General features: G+C 36.6%; 1 non-coding gene across 1 annotated transcript; it reads left to right on the plus strand.

The window, feature by feature from the left end:
* Positions 1-15,810: 15,810 nt before the first annotated feature.
* On the plus strand, positions 15,811-15,917 carry LOC128285094 (small nucleolar RNA R71). The gene has a single exon (XR_008275508.1). It is a non-coding gene; the product is annotated as a small nucleolar RNA R71 (small nucleolar RNA).
* Positions 15,918-19,209: the final 3,292 nt, after the last annotated feature.

The raw sequence follows: 19,209 nt of genomic DNA on the forward strand, positions 1-19,209 counted from the left end.
TTTATTATGGTAAAGTTATTATGACTTTAACGAAATTAGAATTGGTTAAAGAAAATTATTTAAGTGAGGTATTAATTTAGTTAACTTACTTAATTAAATTAATTGATTAAATAATATTTATTTTGGATAATAGAAAATAAATATTGGATTGTATTAAATTATAAAGTGATGTGTTAAAAGTCCAGGAAGCACATATGTATATGAGGGATGACAACCCTAGTAGAAAATACAAGAGTGTGCTGGCCCCTACTCTAGTCAAAACATATTCAACCAGGACTCTTGTACTTCTCCCTATAAATAAAGAGCACTGGTTGAACTAAACACATAACATTCATACATTGTTATTTTTCCAGAAAGTAGTAGTAATTTATTTAAACAGAATAAATTCTATTTTTTAAGAATTACAAGTTTTATTTGTAGCAACCCTAACCCGTATCCGTCGTCGGAATAAGGTTACGAGGCATTACCAGATAATACACATCATTCATATACATTTATGCAAATATAATAAAAATTCATTCATTTCAATCATATTGTCCTTTCTAAGGTCCTACAAGACGTTAAACATGCTTAGAAGTGGTTCGGGACTACACCGTTAACATATGCAAACTTTGGGAGACTTAAAAATTTTTCTAACATTTTAGGGTCACACGCCCGTGTTAACACACCGTGTGCCTTACACGGCTACCAGACACGCCCGTGTCACAGGCCGTGTGAAAACAGAGCATACATACTAACTTGTACCACACGGCCGATGACATGTCTGTAACATCTGGAATTAGGGCCTAGTCGGAATAGTGGTTTCGAGACCACAAATCTAAATTTAAAATATTTATTTTATTGTCATTATGAGGTCTAGGATATGAAAATAAGCATATGTTAAAGTTTCATGAAGAAATTTTAAGTTTAAGGTGTCCAATTGAAAATTAGGGACCAAATTGAATAAATTGCAAAACTTGGGTTCTAGAATCAATTTGTATGAAAAAATGAGCATGGATGGAAAATTTTGGAAATTTAGTAAGGAAAGGCATTTTGGTCATTTGGTATTAAATGAAATAAAAAGGGCAAAATAGGCAAAAAATCAGTCATTCTTCTTCTCCATGCTGTCTGAAATTTACATGCTCTTCATAGTTAGGGTTTTCAACATTTCCAAGTTTAATAGTAAGTGTTCCCTAGCCCTGTTTTTAATGTTTTTCATATTTTTGAGATCCTCGTAACATACTCTCTCTAGTTCTACCCATATTTCATGCTAGGGTTCATGTTTAGAAAAGTACCCATGCATGAGATGCTTTTGTTTTAACGTTTTATGGAGGGATATGAGAGTTTAAAAGATGATAAACAACTTTTACTAAGTAGTTTTCTTGGAAATGACTTAAGGGACTAAATTATAAAAGTTGTGAAAATGGGTAGAAAAATGTGAAATGGAGGAAAAACATGGGCTGCTATAAAGTGTGTAAAACATTCGGCTAAGCTTGGGTAACCAAGGAATTTCATACATTTCATTATACAAGCCTTAGGGCTAAATTGTAAATATTATGAAAGGTTAGGGGCAAAATGGTCATTTTGCTCGGGAGGTGAGTTATAAGCCTAAATTGAGAAATGCGATATACTAATAGTCTAATTTTAATGATATAGACTCCGAGGAACTAATTCCAAAGGTCGATCATAGAAAACGAAAAGTTTTGGAATGTAGCACCCCAAACCCGGCCCAAATGTTATGACCGTGTAATACCCCTACCCGTATTCATTGCCGGAATAGGGTACGAGGCATTACCGGAGTTTACGAATTATTATTATTATTATTTTTTAAGATAATGTCATCACATATCTATAACCAGGTTTGTTAACCATACTAATGGCTAACTTTACATTCATTTCACGTTAACATTTACTTTGTTAGCTTATACATGCCATTGATTTCCAAAATAGAGTTTCTTTATATACCGAAATCCCGAGGTTGACATGTGATGTGTCTCCACCAAATCCGACCTTGAGCTCTTAACACTACAAAACAGGGAAAAAGGAAACGGGGTAAGCACTTTGTGCTTAGTAAGCTCATGTAACAAGAATTGTACTTACCTAATATTTTCAATACAATATAATAAACATTCATATATCCATTCAATGCATTATTACCCTAACATGCACAAACTCAACATTCAAGTTAGTACAATAATTTCCATGTATCAATAATATATATATATATACCATGATTGATGTACTCATCAATACCATGATTTTCATTCCCTTATTATTTTTCATATTTATCCCGTTGAATTTATCGGAATTTCGATGGATTTTCAGAGGTACACTTTTAGTGTACAATTCCGGGTTCGTCAATTCATAATCATGTGCGCACATATCCATTTCAGAGAGCACACTCATGAACCTCAACCTTGCAAATGGATTACCATCGAGCTAAATCCCAGCGACAATTACTCTAATAAGCTTGGATCCGAATTACCAATCCAGGCTAAATTTAGACCCTAATTCGGATTACCCGTCCGGGCTAAATCCATTTTACACATATTCTTTGGGAGGGCTATATCAAGATAGGATCACCCGTCCGGGCTAGATCCTTTTTACCGTCAATTCCTTTTCAGAGATCTATCGAATTTTCCTTTCATTCAAACGGGATTTCTTCCCATTTTATCAAATATATCAATGTTTCATAAATTTCCATATAATGAACACTCAAATCATATTCACATCAATAACATACAATCTCAAGCATTTAAGAATATAATTCAAGTTACACGAACTTACCTTGATACTTGTTTGTAAACAGTAAAAATCTATTAATCCGAACTTTTCCTTTCCTCGATCTAGCTTCAGATTTGAATCTTCCGGATTTGGTGCAAAATTATGAAATACCAGCTTAGAGAACCCTCCTATGGCGTTTTTAGCTGCTGGAATTGAAGAGAAATGAAGAGAAATCTAGATATTTCCTATTTAGTCCTAGTTTTATTTAGTTAATTTTGCAATATTCCAATTTTACCCTTAATTTATCAATTTTTCTCACGATTTCATACCCTTTCCGTCCAGCCCAAATAACTTTTGGGTCTAATTCCTTTATATCCTTTCTCATTAGACTAATAAGCTATTTAATCACTCTAGCAACTTTTACACCTATTACAATTCAAATCCTTTTCATTTAATTGACTACCCAAACATTAAAATTTCCTAACTAAATTTTAATACCACATTAATAACATTTCATAAATATTTATAAAATTATTTTTGACTCGGTTTTACGAGATAGAGGTCCCGATACCTTATTTTACCCAATTTCTTCAATAATTTCTTTTCTAACTAATCACTAAATTGATAAAATTTTCCTATCAATATTTTCATACGATTTTCCTATCATATAAATTTTCAAGCAAAAATATTGAAATAAATTTCTCTTTAAATCGGATTTGTGGTTCTGAAACCACCGTTCGATAACATTGAATTTACGCCATTACAACTCTCCCCTTTTAAGGATTTTCGTCCTCGAAAATCTTACCAAGAAAGAGGTTTGGGTATTGTTTCCTCATTGCCTCCTCCGGTTCCCATGTTGCTTCCTCAATCCGTGCTTTTGCCACAATACTTTGACCAAATTTATCTTTTTATTTCTAAGCTCTTTTGTCTCCGTGCAATATCTTGACCGGTTCTTCACCGTAAGTCATATCCGGTTGAATCTCTACTACATCGGAGAAATAACATGTGAAGGATCGATCGATATCGTCGTAACATAGATACATGAAAAACATTATGGATTCTATCAAGTTCGGTGGTAATGCCAATCGATAAGCGAATCGGTCCAATTCTTTCTATAATTTCATAGGGCCCGATAAATCTTGGACTCAATTTACCCTTTCGACCGAATCGAAGAACTTTCTTCCAAGGAGACACTTTCAGAAATACCTTGTCACCGGTAATGCCTCGTACCCTATTCCGGCAATGAATACGGGTAGGGGTATTACAGACCGGATCCGACATGCCACATCGAAGCATTCAAAACATTTTATATTGTTGATCCAGAAAAACTTACTTAGTGTTTTAAAAGATAATTTCATTATAGGTTAAAGTGAATGGAAGCTATGCACCAGGTAGGAAACCGGAAAAGAGGTGGTGAGTCCATCGGACTGCTTAAGTACCAAGCTCCCTTCGGATCCAATCCTAGACATGCATACCGCCATTGCCACACCTTAACGTCATGGATATTTCTAGGAAACCGATTTGATTAAGTCATTTTTAGGAAAAGTGATTAATTTTGGAAAATACTTTCATTCGGAAGCTTTGCTTGTTGTCGTGTTATTTTGAAATCAATTGTTGTTTTTGAAAACGCGCCTAAAGCTATCCAATTTCAACAGTTAAAATAAGTAATACCTATCTTAGTAATACATATTAAAACCATCAAAATAATTAACCGGACTTATTACATTTAAAACCCAAAACTTCAAACGTAAATAAAAGGATGTTCGGTTCACGGAAGAAAATCAAACTTTCGAGCGGGTGGCCACTCAAATTCCCTCACGCTCCAAGCCCACTATGGTTGAGGATTACTGCGTGGATGAAAATAAAAGGGTGAGTTTGGGGAACTTAGTGTGTAAATTAACCCAACCATAGCCTATATCACTCAAACCACGAAATAGAATAAATTGGCCTTAGCCGAGCAATGCATTCGAATAAAGCCCATAGGCCCATAATGTAGCGTAACAGATATTACATGTTTATGCGAAACCTAACCATATCCAACCGTATACACCCCGTACCAACCTTACACCGTGTGGAGACAACTCGACCCACCCAACCGCTACACACCACGAATTTGCAGCATGGCTGCAGAGCGAATAATGTGACAGAGTCACCAGATCTGAATAATCGTGGCGAGCCACCGTATCAGATATATGTGGCGAGCCACCAGATCGAATATTTGTGGCAGAGCCACCAGATCAGATATTTGTGGCATAGCCACCAGAACGCTTCCTCCATAATATAACCCATGTCCCCATGCAACAAATATATAATCATGGCATACATCATACAGAATCAGATCGTCATGCTTTTCAGTCAAAATTAACCCTAGGGGTATGACGGTAATTTTACACCTAGGGGTATAACAGTAATTTTCCATACATAGGGGTATTATAGTAATTTAGCTACTTTCAGGGTTTTCATGCATATCCTAACTATTTACGTACTATCAGAACACTTACCGCACATACTTACCGAATTGGGTCCGTTGGCCCATGAACTCGATCTTTGGCCCATTAAGCCTAAATTATCAAAATGTACGAAATCTCGCGTACTGTAGTTTATTACTTTAGATTACCAAATATACAAACCCAACTATCTTACGAGCATTCGCACACTCGCGAATTCCCAAAATACCGACTTTTCGGCATTTCGACTTTTCGGCTTTTGCCAATCTAGTCTATGAGAGGGTGTCAGTTACACACCTGTTTGCGACGATATGCTGACGAGATCCATACACGAACCGCCTACAATTGGATTACTAACACGTTAATCTAACTATTCAAATACAAAATACGTATTAACCCCTTACAATATTCGGCCAACCACACCTACAGATCATAGTAAGCTTATAAGAAAACAATAAGCAACTCATTAACAAATTTTTGTCAATGTTTACCACATAATCATAATTTCACTACAAGCTGTCTTCCTGAGCAATAGTCACTAAATCATTTATAACTGGAGCTACGAAACTCCAAATCAAGTACCGTTAATTTTCCCTGAAAATAGACTCATATATATTCTATCCATAAAATTTTTAGAATTTTTGGTATGGCTAATCAATACCAGATTTTTCTTAAATTTTCTCATGTTTTGCTGTTTGACTAATCTGACCACTCTTCATTTCGAATCAAATTTCTCATTGTACAGAATTCAAAATATGTTCTTGTTTATTTCATTAGAAACTAGACTCAATAAGCTTTAATTACATAATTTATTCAGCTTCTAATTCATCTCCCACAATTTATGGTGATTTTCCAAAGTCACGTTACTGCTGCTGTCCCAAGCAGATTTATTACCAAATCACTCTTTCACACATACCTTGCATGCATGTTATTTAAACATGTATATCACCAATCAATCATCACATATATATGATTTTACTTAAGTATAATCTCCATTTAATCATTTTAAAGCACAACATGTTAGCTGATTTTTCCCTTTAACATCTAAGGCACATGCATGCTCATTTGTTTGGCTCAACTTCACCTATCTTCCATTTTTCATCAAAAGAACATGAAACAACAACCATTTCCTTTATTTTAATTCATGACTAAATGCTCACAACACAACTAAAAATCAAAATATACTTCAAGAGTTAAGGTAGAATCAAGAAGAACTCATGAACCTCAAAATAGAAGCAAGGTACCAAGAACTTACCTTCAATTTTCCTCCTCCTAATGACCAAATACTCAAGAGCTTTCTCCTCTCCTTTCTCTTCTCTAACTTTCAGCTATGATGAACAAAGATGAACAAAACTTTGTTCTTTTCACCCCTTTTTCTTTTAATAAAACTTCATATTTCATCCATTTAATTCTTTAATACAAAAGACATGAAATTCTTATCATGAAACATTTACCTAACCCATTATCATGAAACATTTACCTAACCTATTATCATTGAACATTTACCTAACCTATTATCAATTTGTATCAATTTGTACCATAAATTATGGATATCAAGTGTATAATTTGTCTACAACAACATGATGGCTGGCCACTTCATGTAAAATGGGAGGTTTGTCATGCAAATCCTCCTATTTTGCACTGCTATTTATTTGGTCACTTCAATTTAGCCTATAGCATTTTCAAACATTTTCACATAGGTCATATTTCATAATTTCTCCCCCTTTTTCTTATGGAACAAAAATTAACTAAAATTGTCGGGTTCTATCTTATGTTTGGGCTTTCTAGAGGCCTACTAACATAATTAAACCTATGCCAACATTCACAGGATTCCCAAAAATTGGGGCGTTACATGGAATAACCGAGACACGAATTTGAAACGATTACCAAGTAAGTTCGTAAAACTTGAAGTGAACTCATAATGTACTTCAATGTAAGTTTCTTGAACGTATGATAATTTTCAATTTTCATTGCATGATAATCCATGAAATGTGGTAGTATACTTGAAAAGATGATAAATGTCTCGGTTGAAATAGAAAAGGGAAATTCGATGGATAAATTTATGGCTTACATGATATGAGATCCTGCATGTGTTACAGAAAAGGATTTAGCCTGGACGTGTAATCATATAATCTCAAAAATAGAAAGGATCTAGCTCGGACGGATGTTTCTTGAGTGATCGAGACTCCCGAAGAATATGGTGCTTTAAGGATTTAGCCCGGACGGGTAATCGATTGAGGACTGAATTTAGCCTGAACTGGTAATCTAGATCCAAACTCATGAGAGTAATTGTCATTAAAAGGGGTTTACCCTGGACTGGTAACCCCGACATTGCTTTATGAGCTAATACTAAGGGGGATTTAGCCTGGACTGGTGGTCCCGCCGTAAGATATAAGGTTCACGGGAGTGCATACTTGAAATGATAACTTGTATGAATTGACAGTAAATGGCTATCCATCGAGATTTTTGAGAAATTCAACGGGATTAACATGAGGGAAAAGAATGAAAACATTGAATTGATGAGCTCATCTAAAAATAATGACATGAAAAAGGATTATGTTGTTTAACCTTAAAGAGTCAAGAGTGCTCTTTTGAGTCTCCCAAAGAAACAGCGGCTACTGTGGTTGGGTAGCGTACGAGTGGTGACTTGGGGGTATGGACACAGAGAAAGAAATAGCTCTCCTTGAAGAAGAACTGATCCAGTTAACAGTAAAAAGTTCATTAGTAACTCCGGCTGAAAATCCAACGCTGATTTGTATTGTTTGGACAAAGAAATCATGTAACCCAGATAGTTTGAGAGCACAACTGAGAAGCATATGGAAAACTAGGAAGAAATTCGAGATTAATATTGTGGGGCAGAACTTGTTTTTAATAGTTTTTGAAGATAATGATGATTTGGAGCATATTATGGAAGGGAGATCATGGTTTTCTCGAAAACAATTATTAATTTTTTACCGATTAACGAAACCACTAGAGCGGGACAAGATTCGACTGGTTATTTCTCCGTTTTGGATCAAAATTGGGCCGTGTCCTCCAGAATGTGATAAAAAGGCTTTGATGCATGCGGTGGGATCCACGTCTGGGGGTATGCTACGATCAAAGATAAAAGGAGATTTTTTTCGACTTAGGGTCAATTTAGACGTTCAGAAACCACTACGGAGAGGTTTGTTTGTCTCTCTAAATAATCAAGGAAAAACCTGGCTTCCTTTCAAATATGAAACCCTACCAACATTTTGTTTTAGATGTGGCCGACTATGGCATGGAGTTATGATCGCAGTGATTTGTAACAAGTAATAAATATTTATAATGAAGATCAAACCTAGACTAACTATTATCACGACGAAAAGGTAAGCGCACCTATCGAACAATAGTATAGTAAAGGGAAGACCAGGATATCGTACCCAAGTGAACCAAAAGTACTAGTAATAACCATCTTTTTATTATCTAGCCTAGGAATAAAAGGGTTTGTTTTAATTAACTAATTATTTAAACTAAGAATACACAGAGAAAAGAACTGGGGAATTGCTTTTGGAAAAATCGATTGACTTGAGATAATACCTAAGGAAAAATCCACCTAGACTTTACTTGTTATTCTGGCTCCGAATCGGACGATTTATTCATTCAACTTGTTCCGTAGAGATCCCTAAGTTATGTTATTATCCCTATTCAAGACTAATAGCATTTAATCTCTAGATTGAATAACCGAGACTTTTCTCTAATTAACGCTCTAGGATTGCATTAACTCGATCTATGGATCCCCTTATTAGGTTTCACCCTAGTCTGGCAAAATCTTGGCACCCTATTTCTAGGCGCACAATCAACTCTGCTTAATTATGGCAAATGTACTCTTAGACAGGGTCTATTCCTCCTTTGAATAAGAGCATGTCTTGAATCAATATCCTGGGATATCAAAACAAGAATTAAGAGCACATAATTAAGAACAAGTTAAATATTTATCATACGATTCAGAAAATAATAACAAGATTCGTCTTAGGTTTCATTCCCCTTAGGTATTTAAGGGATTTAGTTCATAACGAAATAAGAAAACATCTCAGAAGAATAAAGAATAGAAAACATAAAGAAAACCCAAAACTCCTGAAGGGAAATTGAGGAGAGATCTTCAGTCTTGATGATGAATCCAGTTCTGAGATGGATCAATCGACTTCCTTAGGGTAATTCCTTACCCCTCTTCTCCATCTTTCCTTTCCTCCTCCTCTAGTGTGTATTTATAGGCTTTGGAATGCCTAGAAACCCTCAAAAGTTGCCTTTTCTGAATTGGACTTAACTTGGGCTCGGCAGGGACACGCCCATATTCAATTACTTCAGGCCGTGTTCGAGCCTGCCAACTTGACACGGCCATGTGGTATGCCCGTGTGAGGAGGTCCAGCCCGTGTTGATTTCGTACTTTGGCCCATTTTCTCCGTTTTTGGCTCGTTTCTCGTTCCTTTCGCTCTCCTATGCTCTCTTAAGTATAAAATATGAAAGTAAAGCATTAGGAGCATCGAATCCACTAATTCTAATGAGAAATCATCCATAAAATGCATTAAACATGGGGTAAAAATATGTATAATTTACGGTTTATCAAATACCCCCACACTTAAGCATTTGCTTGTCCTCAAGCAAAATCCTCAACTTAGAATCCAAATAAATTCTTCTCAACTTATAATTCTTATCGATAATATCTCAAAGTAATCCATAGGTAATCATACATTAAGAATTCGACTAAAAGAACATAAAAGTTTCAAACATTCCAAGTTGAGTATTTAATCATGCAAACATAGGTGTCACTTCGCATCTAAGTAATTACCTTTGATTCAGAATATCACAGAGTTTCACATCCTCACTAAAGATTCACTCAAATCAGTCGAGGTGTTTAAGGACAATATATGAAGCACTCAATAGTCAATAATGAAAAGTCATTACCATAGGCTTGCATGAAAACCAAATCTCCACTACTGTAATTTAAGATGATACATCAATCAAAAGGTCTTTAAAAGGTTGTAGTACAGCTTGGTTAGGGGGGTGTGGTCATAAGCTGAAAGAAAGGGTTAGAATCGAGATTGAATTGAAAAATTTCCTAACTAGAAAAAGAGTTAACCTTCACTTTCGTACAACAGAGCTTCTTCTCAGAGTATGGAATTACTAATATGTATACATAGTTTTTTTTTTTAAGAACAAGTTAGATGTTTTTTTTTTTTTAAGAACAAGTTAGATAAAGAAGAAAAACATAGCTAAGCAACTTTTCCAACTCAGATCTCGACAAAAATAGGGATCAAATTAATTTGGGGGATTTCAACAATAATGGGTTAATGGTTAATATTAAGGGTAATACAAGGAATGGCTTGTTAGGCTCAAGGGGGTTTACTAGGGGTTAATCGTGGAGGTAGACTTTTCATGGCATAAGTGGGTTAATCCTAAGTGCCTTAATCATTTTGACATATCAAATCAAACGGTGTGGTCTCGACATGCATAATCAAGCAAGTTCTAGAATAACAGTTCAATACTGACGTACTCAAAGCAATAATAAAAGTGAGCATGAAAGGATGAATAGATGCTCAAAAGGCTCAAAAATCTCACAAAAATTATGGCTTTTTGATGTTTAGACTTGTGACTTCTAATTTAAAGTAATACCTAGACTTGGGGAAACAACCTATAATTTAATTTCTTAAAAATCAACTTATCATGCTTGATTCTCTAATAACTTAAAGTTTGAACAATCAACGCATAAATCCCTATGTTTTAATTCAAGATATATCAAGTAAAATCATAAACCAATCAAAATTTATCCTAAATATGATATGAGAGCTTTTTCAAGAGAGTAAGGCAATCATTAATAAATACCCCCCACACTTAAGATGTACATTTCCCTCAATGTACAAAGATAGATTTTAGAGAATAAAAATAAGATAGGGAGAGAAGTGACACTTCCTGTATAATGAATTCCTCAAACTAGAGTTTTGGAGAGTGATCGGTTCAAGAATGGAGGAGGATACTCCGGCGGTCGTAGAGATTCATTAGTCCTGCACCATAAGAATATTATATCTAGTGGTAGCTATGGTTGTGGTCGAGTAGGACATGGCAGTCGTGAGGAACCTTTTCCGGTGGTAGTTTTAGTTCCTATGTGATGATGAGCTTAAAAGCTCTATATAACTGTGATAAAACCAGGAACTTTTTAGAGGATATTAGGAAGAATAATTACTCAAAAGGAAATAACCGAAATTAATAATAAAAATAAAAATAAAAATAAAAATAAAAATAAACTTTTTAAAATCTAATAAAGATAAAAAGTATTTTCAATAAAAATTTAAAACAGAAAATAATAAATAAGTATTTTTAAACAGCTTCATCGCTAGATGGTTCGCGAGGTGGGGCTGGCGATGAGATGTGGAGGTGCTGACAAATTTGGTGTAGAGTAGCATCAATGTTGTCAAATCATTGAAAACATTGCTGCTCGAATCGGGTGAGGTGCCCAGAGATGTCAGTATATGAAGTCACCGCATAAATTGGATGAGAGGGTGGTGGTGACTGAGTCGGTAGGTCCTCGTGCTGTGAGGGAACATCATCAGGAATGTCCTTGTAGGCCTATTCCTCGGTAGATTAGGCGAAACAATACTAGGGAGGGTAGGTTCCTCGGCGCCTCTCGATCATCCTCATGCTAAGTATGCTCGAGATACCTTGTGGAGACATCTGGCTGATGAGGGTGAGGGATGATTCTTGGGCCGCGGTGTTGAGGAGCCCGAAGTGTCGCGTCAGCCAAGTCACATAAGGGCTAATGGAGATGACCCCCTTCCGATGCCGCTCCGTTTGGTGCTGAATTGCGAGGGCTATGAAATAGGCAAGGTTGATGACTTGCCCTTGCGACATGTACCATAAGAAGTAGACGCCGTGGGTGTTGACAACGCTAGTCCTCTCTCGCCTCCCTGTAATCGTGTGAGCTAAAATAGCATGTAAGTACCTCAGGGATGGTGGGAGAACTGATGCCTTGTAGTGGCTAGGATTGTACGAGGCCGTGCTAGAGGCCAAAGTGTGCCAGCACTTCGAGGGAGAGAAATGTATGTGGCGACTGAGAGCATGTGGTTTATTCTCCTCTCTAAACTCCTCCTTATATAGGCCTAGTGCAACACCAAACTCTGGGATGCTTAGCTGGCGGATTAATCCGCCTAGACGAAACTGGACCGTGCCGGGATCAACGTACCCTGTCATTACGGTTTGGAGATGGAATGTTGAGCAGAGTTCCATCGTGAGCTCGAGGTATGTCGACTCGATAATATCGAAGAACAGCTCTCATGGGTCAGTGGTTAAGAGAGCCCGAATCACATCAGCCATCTAGACTTGTTCTATGGCAGCCCAGTCTATGTAGTGGTCTACTGCTAAAGGTTGGACCCAAAGTATTTGGAAGAGCTCTTCTTGGGGCCCTCGTGGAAACTATAGGTAAAGGTGATGATTTTTTGCAGTTGAACCCGCGGAGGATGACCTCCCTTCCTCTTCTTCGAGGCTGATACGGCGGTTTTCTTTCCTCTTGACGATGACATTGAAGGCCTGTGATATAAAGAATAATAATAGGTAAACATATTCGAAGGGGAAGTAAACTATTTCAGCCAAAACTACTAATATGAAGCAAACTCAACCACAATAGTCGTGAGAATAAGAATAGAAATATAATGGGTATAAGGTTTTCCTCGTCTCAATTTAACATAAATTGTATAGTAACTAACCTGGGAATGCAATTTAAATGATAGACATTAGCATGATAATAGCATGAAAATAAGCATAGTAATGTCATGGATATGAGGTGTGTCAAACAACTAGATTTAATTTGAAATGTATAATAAAGAACCTATAAATGCAAACTAAAAAAGAAATAAGGAACAAAAATGAAAACTAGTTCGAAAATAATAGAGATTATTGTAATAATAAGCATTAATAATGAGTAAAATAGAAGTGAAATGAGTAAACAAACGCTAAGGGAGAGGGATTGAGCTTTAAAAATGAAATTGACGGCGGCGCACAGGCGTGCCAGGGGGCTGTGTAGAGTTGTAGCGGCTAGGGCTAGGGTTTTTGAATGGATAAGACAATGAATAGTGCAGTCTATTTATAGATCTTGGGCCACACGGCCATGGGACACGCCCGTGTGCCCGAATTTCAGCCCGTGTGTTTCGCATTTTTCCTATTTTGGCGCGTCTAAAATTTGACACACGCTGGTGTGCATCGGGTGTGTTGGTTCCCACGGCCGTGTCGCACAACCGTGTCTAGCTTCGTTCGCTTCTCCCACGCCTGTGTGTTTTACGCCACGCCCACGGACATTTGACAAGTTCGACCACGGGTGTTCGACACGGGCGTGTTGCACGCCCGTGCTGTTTTAACAGGTTCGACCATGGTTCCTCCACACGGGCGTGTTGCACGCCCGTGTTGTTTTGACAGGCTCGACCACAGCCATGTCGCACGTCCGTGGCGTTTTATCGTAGCCCATGTTAGGGAAATCTTTTGCTCTGTTTCACACGGCCTTGAGCGTGCCCGTGTTATTAGCCGTGTCTTTGTGGAAACACCTGTATTCAAAATTTCTATTAGTAGGTTAGGAGTTAAATATCAGAATTTAAAGAAATTAATAATGTTAGTGCTCGGGTTCCCTCCCAAGAAGCGCTTATTTATAGTCTAAGCTCGACTTATCTCTCTGTTGAATGATCATGGGGGTTTGAGGAGTTCATACTTCTCATTCCTGTTGTCAGTTTTAAAATAAGGTTTTAAACGGGTGTTGTTTACCTTAAAAGCGCCGAACTTGGGATGACTCACCTCCACTGTACCGAATGGAAAAATACTGAGTACCGTTAGAGGAATTTCCTCATTTGGTGTGGTAGTGATAATGTGAGGATCAACGGCATCTAGTAAGACTGTATCGTCGACCTGAAGTTGATTAGGAGAGGTATCGGGCTTGTTTTTGCATAGTTTCGGCTTATCATGTATTCTCGGTTTGTATTCTCGCCATTCATCTAGCTCCTCTATCCGTAGTTTTCGTTCTTCATGGATGTCTTTGTTCTCTTCATGATAGTAGCGCACTGTCTTTGTTGTCTTTGTTCGAGGAGGTTCCTGCAAGGACGATTGAATATTAGTTTTATCATCGACAGTTTTTGTAGTATTATCCTGAGTCTTAGGGGTTTTGACTGAGTCGCGTGCTTGGAGTGTTACTGCGTCGTCACTTGCACGAAGTGTTAGTTCCCCTATGCCTACATTAATAATAGTTCTGGCAGTTGCTAAAAAGGGTCGTCCTAAAATTAACGGTACGTCGTTATCCTCATCCATATCTAAGACAACAAAGTCTATTGGGTAAATCAATTTATCAATTTTAACGAGAACATCTTCAATAATACCCTTAAAAAAACTAACTATTTTGTCAGCCAATTGTATCCTCATTCTAGTCTGTTTAGGTTTACCAAGTCCTAGTCGTTTAAACATTTTATAGGCCATAACATTTATACTTGCCCCTAAATCAGCTAAAGCATTATTCACAGATAAACTACCAATTAAGCAAGGAATTGTAAAACTCCCTGGATCTTGCAATTTGTTAGGTAGCTTATTCTTTAGAATAGCTGAGTAGACTGCATTGAGTTCTACATGCGATGTAGTGTCTAATTTCCTTTTATTGCTCAGAAGTTCTTTTAAGAATTTTGCTGAGTTAGGCATCTGTGAAAGAACTTTAATAAAGGGTAAGTTAATATGTAATTTCTTTAAGAGTTTGACAAACTTACCGAATTGTTCTTCAGTTCTGTCTTTCGTCATTACTTTAGGATATGGCACACGAGGTTCATGATTCGTACTAACCTGTTTGGGATCATTAACATTTACCTCTTCTCGTCCTTTGTTCATCGCGTTGTTTTGCTGTAATTCTGGCTTAGGTGCAACGAATCCTTCATTATTTTGAGTGCTAATTGCATTGAGGTGTTCCCTCGGATTAGGTTCAGTATTACTTAGTAGGCTACCTTGTGGTCGTTTGGAGATTAATTTGGACAGCTAGCCTATCTGAGTTTCGAGTCTTTGGATCAATGCTTGTTGATTCTTAAGTGTTGTCTCAGTATTTTAGAAATGGGTTTTTGACACCGAGATGAATTTAGAGAGCATCTCTTCAAGGTTCAGCTTCTTTTCTTGTTGATAAGGTGGCTGTTGAAAACCCTGAGGATTTTGTGGCTTTTGATTCCCTTGACCAGCCCAGGAGAAATTAGGGTGGTTCCTCCAACCTGCATTATAAGTATTAGTGTATGGGTTGTTTTGAGATCTAAAGTTATTGTTACCCATATAGTTGACTTGTTCCTCTTCGATTGTGGGATTGAAGGACTGGTATTCTGTATGCACACCTCCTCCTCTTGAGTCACACCTCATTACTAGATGTACCTGCGTAGAACTTAGAAAACTATCAATCTTTTTATTGAGAAGTTATACCTGATTTGACAGCATAGTCACTGAGTCGATGTTATAAACGCTGGCTGTTTTCGTTGGCTTTGTCCTCATAACTTGCCACTGATAGTTATTCAGTGACATATCCTCTATAAATTCATAGGCATCTTCTGGTGTTTTATTGTTGAAGGTTCCGCCAGTAGCTGCGTCAATCATTTGTCTTGTCGAGGGATTCACACCATTGTAGAACGTTTGAACTTGCAGCCAAAGCGGTAACCCATCGTGAGGGCACCTTCTCAGTAAGTCTTTGTATCTCTCCCATGCATCGTAAAGTGTTTCTAAATCCATCTGCATAAAAGAAGAGATATCATTACGCAATTTAGCTGTTTTAGCCGGCTGAAAATATTTTGTAAAAATTTCTCGGTCATTTGTTCCTAAGTAGTGATAGACCCTCGTGGTAACGAGTTCAACCATTGTTTAGCTTTGTTTCTTAGTGAAAAGGGAAATAACCGAAGACGAATGACATCATCAGAAACACCATTGATTTTAAATGTATCGCAAAATTCCAGGAAATTTGCTAAGTGAGTGTTGGGATCTTCATCCTGCAAGCTATCAAACTGAACAAATTGCTGTATCATCTGAATAGTGTTAGGTTTTAGTTCGAAATTATTCGCAAAGAATAGCGTGTCTAACTATACTAGATTCAGGTTTACATAAAGAGGGTTTAGCATAGTCATACATAGTACGTGGAGCAGGATTTTGATTAGCTGCAATTGCATGAGGCAGCTGATTGTCTTGGTTTTCAGCCATCTCTTCGGTTGGGGGTTGAGTTTCATCTTTTTGCTCGTTCTCTGTGTATTGTAAGCTGCGTCTTATCTCTCTTTGATTTCTGCAAACTGTGCAGTCGATTTCTTCGTCAAAAAGTAATGGTCCTGACAGGTTTCTTCTAGTCATAAACTATAAAAAAAAAACTGCCAAGAGAAAGAATAAGCAAATTAATAAATAGGAAAATAAATAAAATTGAAAGAAAATTAAATGACTAAAGTAATAAAAATTTAGTGTTCCTAATATTTCAGTTCCCCGGCAACGGTGCCAAAAACTTGATCGCAGTGATTCGTAACAAGTAATAAATATTTATAATGAAGATCAAACCTAGACTAACTATTTTCATGACGAAAAGGCAAGCGCACCTATCAAACAATAGTATAGTAATGGCAAGACCGAGATATCATACCCAAGGAAACCAAAAGTACTAGTAATAACTATCTTTTTATTATCTAGCCTAGGAATAAAAGGGTTTGTTTTAATTAACTAATTATTTAAACTAAGAATGCACAGAGAAAAGAATTGGGGAATTGCTCTTGGGAAAATCGATTGACTTGAGACAATACCTAAGGAAAAATCCACCTAGACTTTACTTGTTATTCTGGCTCTGAATCGGATGATTTATTTATTCAACTTGTTCCGTAGAGATCCTTAAGTTATGTTATTATCCCTATTTAAGACTAATAACGTCTAATCCCTAGATTGAATAACCGAGACTTTTCTCTAATTAACGCTCTAGGATTGCGTTAATTCGATCTATGGATCCCCTTATTAGGTTTCACCCTAATCTGGCAAAATCTTGTCACCCTATTTCTAGGTGCACAATCAACTCCGCTTAATTATGGAAAATGTATTCTTAGACAGGGTCTATTTCTCCTCTGAATAAGAGCTTGTCTTGAATCAATATCCTGGGATATCAAAACAAGAATTAAGAACACATAATTAAGAACAACTTAAATATTTATCATACGATTCAGAAAATAATAACAAGATTCGTCTTAGGTTTCATTCCCCTTAGGTATTTAGGGGTTTTAGTTCATAACTAAATAAGAAAACATCTCAGAAGAAAAAAGAATACAAAACATAAAGAAAACCCAAAACTCCTGAAGGGAAATTGAGGAGAGATCTTCAGTCTTGATGATGAATCTAGCTTCTGAGATGGATCAATCGGCTTCCTTAGGGTAATTCCTTACCCCTCTTCTCCGTCTTTCCTTTCCTGCTCCTCTAGTGTGTATTTATAGGCTTTGGAATGCCTAGAAACCCTCAAAATTGGCCTTTTCTGAATTGGACTTAACTTGGGCTCAGCAGGGACACGCCCGTGTGACACGCCCGTGTTCGATTACTTCAAGCCGTGTTCGAGCCTGCCAACTTGACACGACCGTGTGGTATGCCCGTGTGAGGAGGTCCAGGCCGTGTTGATTTCGTACTTTGGCCCATTTTCTCCTTTTTTGGCCCGTTTCTCGTTCCTTTCGCTCTCCTATGCTCTCCTAAGTATAAAATATGAAAGTAAACCATTAGGAACATCGAATTCACTAAGTCTAATGAGAAATCATCCATAAAATGCATTAAACATGGGGTAAAAATATGTATAATTTATGGTTTATCAAGTTAAAGTGTCAAAACCATTTTTTTGGAAAAATAGGGATCGACTTTATATTTTAAAAAGAAAACGAAAATTAGGAGTCGCCACCAATATTTTTTAGGTGTGATCGGATCACCTTTGTTTTAATAAAACATTTTAGTTTACTAAAATGACATTTTTGGTCTATGAAACTTGAGAGAACGGGTTCGGGAGTCGGTTACATGCGAGGAAGGGTTAGCACCCTCGTCATGCCCAAAATTGGTACCTAATCGATTAATTAACATCTTAAAGTTGAAAGCTGAAAAGATTTTAAAATAAATTTTAAAATACGATCCCTTTTTATGAGTGTTTGGATAACTTGAAGTGGAGATTAAGATTCTGTTGTTTCAAAGAAATAAAATATCACATCCAGCACGTAGGACACGAAATTTCGTACCTTCGATACCAAAATCATCTCATAATTTCCAAAACTTATGCATTGAAATTTTAAAAGAATATTCGGTGTTCAGTCAAATGCTAAATTGAAACCTAGCACGTAGGGCACAATTTCTCGAAATTTCCAAACACGAAATATTACCCTTTTTTTTGAAGAAAAATGCAGACGGAATTTTAAAGGGATATTTGATTATTTAGATAAACAAAAAATCGAAACCCAGCACATTAGGGCATAATTTCCTGAATTCCCAAACATCAACCATCGCTTTTGTTTTAGAGCTTAGAAAACGCGGACGAAATTTAAAAGGGAAATCTGATTATTTGGACAAATAAAAGATCGAAACCCAACACATCAGGGCATGATCCCTCGAATTTCTAAACATCAAACATCGCTTTCGTTTTAAGGTTTAGAAAACACACACGAAATTTTAAAGGGAAATTTGACTATTTAGACAAACGAAAGACCGAAACCCAACACATTAGGGTACAATCCATCGAATTTCTAAACATCAAACATCGCCTTCGTTTTAAGGTTTAAAAAACACACACGGAATTTTGAAGGGAAATTTGACTATTTAGACAAACGAAAGACCGAAAAAAGTCAACTCAAAATACATTAATTTGACTTGAAATAAAGTGGAATCATTAATTGGATTAATAAGTTGAAAACTACAATGCGACAATTGCGGATGAAAGGCGAATAAACATGGACAGCGAACTCTATTAATGAATGAAAATAGTATAAAAATAAAAAAACAGATTAACATACGCACAATAGTAATGAGCTCACGTCCAAACAATAATAATCAAAATAATGAAAACTAAAAAACA

The sequence above is a fragment of the Gossypium arboreum genome, chromosome 11 (assembly GCF_025698485.1).
Source record: "Gossypium arboreum isolate Shixiya-1 chromosome 11, ASM2569848v2, whole genome shotgun sequence".
Lineage (NCBI taxonomy): Eukaryota > Viridiplantae > Streptophyta > Magnoliopsida > Malvales > Malvaceae > Gossypium > Gossypium arboreum.